Source organism: Pipra filicauda, unplaced genomic scaffold, assembly GCF_003945595.2.
Source record: "Pipra filicauda isolate LSUMZ 115617 unplaced genomic scaffold, ASM394559v2 scaffold1051_size42781_pilon, whole genome shotgun sequence".
Lineage (NCBI taxonomy): Eukaryota > Metazoa > Chordata > Aves > Passeriformes > Pipridae > Pipra > Pipra filicauda.
In genome coordinates, this window is record NW_024103487.1 from 11,269 (window position 1) to 16,831 (window position 5,563).

Below are 5,563 nucleotides of genomic sequence, written 5' to 3' on the forward strand. Positions count from 1 at the left end.
GCCCAGGACACAGGACTCAGTCACTGGTTCTCGAGGCCCCAAAATGCAGCACTTGGTCTCCCTGGGTGAGACCAAACACGCAGGACTCAGTGTCTGCCTCAAGCCCTGAAAGCAGCACCCAGTCGCTGTTTCTAAGCGCCCAAATGAGCCACATGAGCCCGCTTTCAAGACTGCCAAATGCAGGATTTGGTCTTGCTCTGAGCCCGATTTTTGAGCCCCCAAAATGCAGCACTCGGTCTGTCTTTGTCAGCCCAAAAACTGACCGAGTGAGTCCGGCTCTGAGCCCCCAAAACGCAGCTCCGGGTCTCTCTTTGCGAGCCCGAGTGAGTCAATCTGGTTCTGAGCCCCCAGAAGTGTCCCAGGTGGAATACGGGACCAGCAGCCGCTCGCTCACCCCCCCTCCAGGGGGAGATCAGAGACAAAAATGCAGCTCGTGGGGTGAGATCAGAACAGTTTAATAAGGGAGAAAACAAGAATAATTTAACATTAATGACGATCCATGACAGCAATGACAGTGACAGCAGCGGCAGCGACGAGAACAATGAGAACGCCGGGCCCGGAAGAGCCGCGCTCAGCGAGACGGGACGGCAGCGCCTGGTCCCGCCCCACACGCTCCTTGTATGGGCATCGTCCCGCCCCACACGCTCCTTGTATGGGCATCGTCCCGCCCCACACGCTCCTTGTATGGGCATCGTCCCGTCCCACACGCTCCTTTTATGGGCATCGTCCCGCCCCACACACTCCTTTTATGGGCATCGCCACGCCCTACACACTGTGTATGGTTCTCGTCCCGCCCCGGCACTCCTTTTATGGACATAGCCCCGCCCCAGAGCGCCTTGTATGGGCATCACCACGCCCCACAAACTCCTGTTATGGACATAACCCCGCCCCACACAACCCTATTTGGGCGTCGCCCCGCCCCAAACGCTCCTTTTATGGACATCGCCTCGCCCTACACGTTCCTTTTATGGGCATAGTCCCCACCCCACAGGCTCCTTTTATGGCCTCGCCCCGCCCTACAGTCCCCTTTTCTGGACACAGCCCCGCCCCACACTCCTTCTATGGGCACCGTCCCGCCCCCGGAGCTCTCAGTCACCCCGGTCACCGCCCCACACCCCTTTTACGGTCCCCGTCCCGCCCCTCCCGCTCCCAGTTGCCGATGTCCCGCCGAGTCTCCGCTCCCGCATTCCCGGCGGGATCGGACGCTCCCGGCCGAGGGCAGCGCTCGGGACAAGTCGCGCCGGGGACGGTCCGCGGGGGTTGGAAGCTGGACACTCGCAGCTTTCGCTGGGCACAAACCCCAGTGCTTTTGGGCACCTCTTGCTCCAGGGTTTTTCCCTGTGGGAAGAAGTTAATTAGTCTTTCCAACGACCCGATGGCCAGAGGGGAGGGGGAAAAACTCTCAGCATTCCCTAAACACCTCCAGCACTTCCAGATCCACCTGGGCCAGTGGAAGGTGTCCCTGCCCAGGGAGTGGCACTGGAGGAGCTTTAAGGTCCCTTCCAACCCAAACCACTCCAGGATTCCATCACCATTCCACCATTGCCCTCTGCCTTTATTGTCCATCACTTCCTCTTCAATTCAAATTCTCTAGCCCCTAGCCCCTCCTGGCCACGGCTGAGAACCTCAATTCACCTCCAAGCACTCAGTCTCTGCCCACCACATTACCTCAACTTTAACACCCCACATTTGCCAGACCTGCCCACCACTGATCACCTCTGTTGACCTCAACAGGTTCATTCACTCCCTGCAGAGAATCAACCTCCTTTATAAGCCTCAAAACCTGCCCTTCCAACCCATGACTGATCATTTTTAACACAAGATCTTCATTCTCTCCCCCACAGATCACCTCACATTTAACCCCCACAGTTTTCTCTACCTGCACACTACTGATTAACTCTGTTTTACCTCCAAAGGTTCATTTTCTCAACTTTGACCCCCACAACTTTCCTTACCTGCCCACTACTGACGGCCTCAGTTCACCCCAAAATCTTCCTTCTCTCTGCTACACACTGACCCACATTTTACCCCAAAATTTTCCCTACCTGACTATCAGCCAAAGGCAGAGAAAAGGCAAAGGCTTCTGAAAACATTTCTGAAACCTGAGGGATAATTACTCCCAATTTCCCAGGGAGAAGAACACAAACTCACAGCCAACAATGTCTGACAGTCCCTGCAGCCGGAGCTCAGCACATGGACAGAGAGGCAACTCCACCATCTGAAAGGAAACAAGAAAAAGAAAAGGCTGATTTATATTGATTTATAGTTATTGAAGTTCTTCAAACCAAACCAGCACTTGCTCTGGGTTTCTGTTGGGTGAATAAGGAGCAGTGGGCACAGGTCAGGTCATTCATGCCGACTTCAGTGACGCTCTCTGGGGCCAGACCAGCCCATTCCCTAAGTTCCATTCCAGCCCAAGGACGGACCTGCACAGGAGAAAACCCCTTTTCCCGAAGCCCCCATTCCAGCGGCCCCATTCCCAGCCCGGCAGCGGGTCCCGCCCCGGGCCGTGTCCCGCTGGGCCCCGCAGTCTCCGCCTGGCGGACACGGCCGGTACTGCAGCCCCGACACCGCCGCCGCTGCAAAGGAGAAAAGGCTGATTTATATTGTTTTATAGCTATTCAAGTTCTTCAAACCAAACCAACACTTGCTTTGGATGTTTGCTGGGTGAATAACGAGCAGTGGGAACAGGTCAGGTCATTCTGTCCCCCACAGATCACCTCAGATTTAACCCCCACAGTTTTCTCTACCTGCACACTACTGATTAACTCTTTTTTTACCTCCAAAGGTTCATTTTCTCAACTTTGACCCCCACAACTTTCCTTACCTGCCCACTACTGATGGCCTCAGTTTACCCCAAAATCTTCCTTCTCTCTGCTACACACTGACCCACATTTTACCTCAAAATTTTCCCTACCTGTCCACTGCTGATTACCTCAGGTTTACCTCCAAATCTTCATTCTCTGCCATGGATACTATCTCCTATCTCACCCCCACAACTTTCCCTTCCAGCCCACTCCTGATTACCTCTGTTTTTGCACAATATTTTTATTCTCTCTGCTACAGGTTGCATCAGATTTTAACCCCCAAAATTTCCCTACCTCTCCACATCTGATCATCTCCTTGATAACTAAATATCTCAATCTCTACCCTATGGACTACTGCAAGTTTACTCTCAGAACTTTCCCTGCATGCCCACTGCTGACTGCCCCAGGTCACCTCTCAATGCTCATTCTCTCCCCTGTTCACCTCAGTATGTCCATTCCCTCACTGGAGAGGTAGGAAAAACTCTGGGGGTTAAATCTGAGGGAATCTCTAGAGGAGAGTATGAACAGTTTGTGTTAAAAACCAGGGAATCAGTAGTGGGTTGGAAGGGAAAGGTTTAGGGGTTAAAAAGGAGGGGGAAGAGTCGAGAGGAATGCACAGGGGCTTTTATTACACACAAAAATCACACGCAATCACCACTGAAATGGACTTTATTGAGCTGCAACACAAATACATTCACAGCAAGAGGTGCACACAGGACCACCCCAAACTGCATCTGGCCTTGGAGGAACATCATCCTCTCACCTTACGGAGCCAGGGGAGGACATTTGGGGTCTATCCTTGGTGATTGGATCCTCCCCATAAATTCCAACTGCAGAAAATCTCACTGCCACACTTAGAAACCCTTCCAAGGGGTTTTCCCTTGGAAAATGCAAAGGTGAGGTGTGAGTACCTGGATCTCAGGGAACTGAGGGGAAGGTGGGGAAGGAGCACAGAGCAAACACCTTCAGCTGCTTCTCACTCCAGCCACTGCAGCAAGTGCAGCTTCCCTGGAATGTCATGTCCCAGCCCAACAGGTGAACAAACAGCTACTCCAAGATTTACTTCCTTTGAACTTGAGGCAGCACAGAACCCACCAGGAGGAACGGGAATCCAAGGGCACATCTAGAAATGGTCCTCCCACCTGCCACTCTCTCCCCAGTTTCTCCTTCCAGGGGGATGCAGGTGCCACTCCCCAGTGACAATAAAATAGGAGGCTGAGACAGCACAGCCCCCAAACCCTCCCAGTCTCCAGCTGCTGCACAGATCTGTGGCCAGACAGGACCCAAATCCACAGCACAGCCTTGGGGGAGATCCAGCTGCTCGTTCCCAACCCCAACCAAACCTCCAGTGCCACTGTCTGTCAGACCCTGCTCCCTCTGCCCTGAACCTCTGGCAGCCCTGCTTTGAGTCCATATCCACAAACCCACAATGCCAAGGGCAGAGCTCTCTGCCCACCAAGGACACACCACCCAGCAGGGACATTTCCATCCTCTCCAACAGAGAACTCCACACTCCACATCCAACTCAGGGAACACCAACTCTTATCCGGGCTGGGAAACCAAAGCACAAGAAACACTTAAAACCATCCCAGCCTTGAGAGCGTCTGGGCCTGGGAAAAAGCCTTTCCCACCCCGAGTTGCTCCTGGAATGCACATCCACCCCTGGGTCAGACACACTGGGGTGTTTCCTGCACACCAAACACCACAGCCCCAAGCACCAGGAGCCTGCAGATGCTCTGCACTGCGATCCACAGCCTCACTCAGCCCTACAAGGGACAGCAAAGTGGCTTTTCCTCCTCTGACAGAGGAGAACTCACAACAACAAGTGCTGGCCCAGCTGAGCAGGAGAATCCATCCTGGCTCACTCTGTTCTTGTAAAACACTGCAAACCCTGCGGGGCTGAGGTTTAAAAAGCTACATTTAGGTCACCAAAAAGCTCCCTGGCTGGGACAACTCACAGATCCCAAAATCTGCGTAAAAACCCGCAGGAAGAGGTGCTGAGCGCACAGGACTTCAAGGTGCAGCAAGCAGGGGTTCCCTGAGCTGCAGGCGAGCCCTGAGCGCGGCTTTGGGCTGCTGCGCCCTGCAGACCGTGCTCTTCAGACCAGCTCTCCGTCAGGATCTGGCTCCTCACGTGGCACCCGCGGACGCTTGCGGGCAATCAGGGCAGGAGAAGCTCCCCTTCCCTGGTCAGCACCCCCCAGTTCCTCACTGGAAGCACCAGTCCCGCTCTTACCTGCGGAAATCCACAGAGTTCTGGGTCACAGAGCAGCTCCCACGGCGATTCTCTGTCGCACCAGCAGCAGCCGCGACTCCGAGGGTGGGACACCGCCATCTTGGGGGAAAGGAGCCACCACTTCCGGTTCGGACTCTGTGGTTCCGGTTTAGTCTCGATGGTCTTGGAGGACTCATAGGTTTATTTTATTTTTTTCTTTAAATTTCGCTTTGTGGTTTTTTTTCCTTATTTATTTTTTTTTTCATTTTGTTGCACTTCTTTTTGGAGCAGGAGTTCGGGATTGCTTAGGGGCTGGCGGCTGAAAAATGCCCCCCTCCCCAGTTCGCATAATTAATTCCTAATTCGCACCATACCTCATAAATAGCTATTATTAATAACTATTAATAAATATTCTTTACTATGTGTTGCATTAATATACGTTGTATTGCTATTAAATAATTATTATTGGATAATAATATAATAATTATGTCGTCTTATTATTAAATACTATTATTCATAACTATTATTAATAACTGTTAAT

At 52.6% G+C, this 5,563-nt stretch overlaps 1 long non-coding RNA gene across 1 annotated transcript; it reads right to left on the reverse strand.

Annotated features, from left to right (window-relative positions):
* Positions 1–439: 439 nt before the first annotated feature.
* On the reverse strand, positions 440–5,141 carry LOC120322921. The gene is made up of 3 exons (XR_005562886.1): positions 5,044–5,141; positions 2,152–2,218; positions 440–1,338 (listed from the first exon to the last, which is right to left on the reverse strand). It is a non-coding gene; the product is annotated as an uncharacterized LOC120322921 (long non-coding RNA).
* Positions 5,142–5,563: the final 422 nt, after the last annotated feature.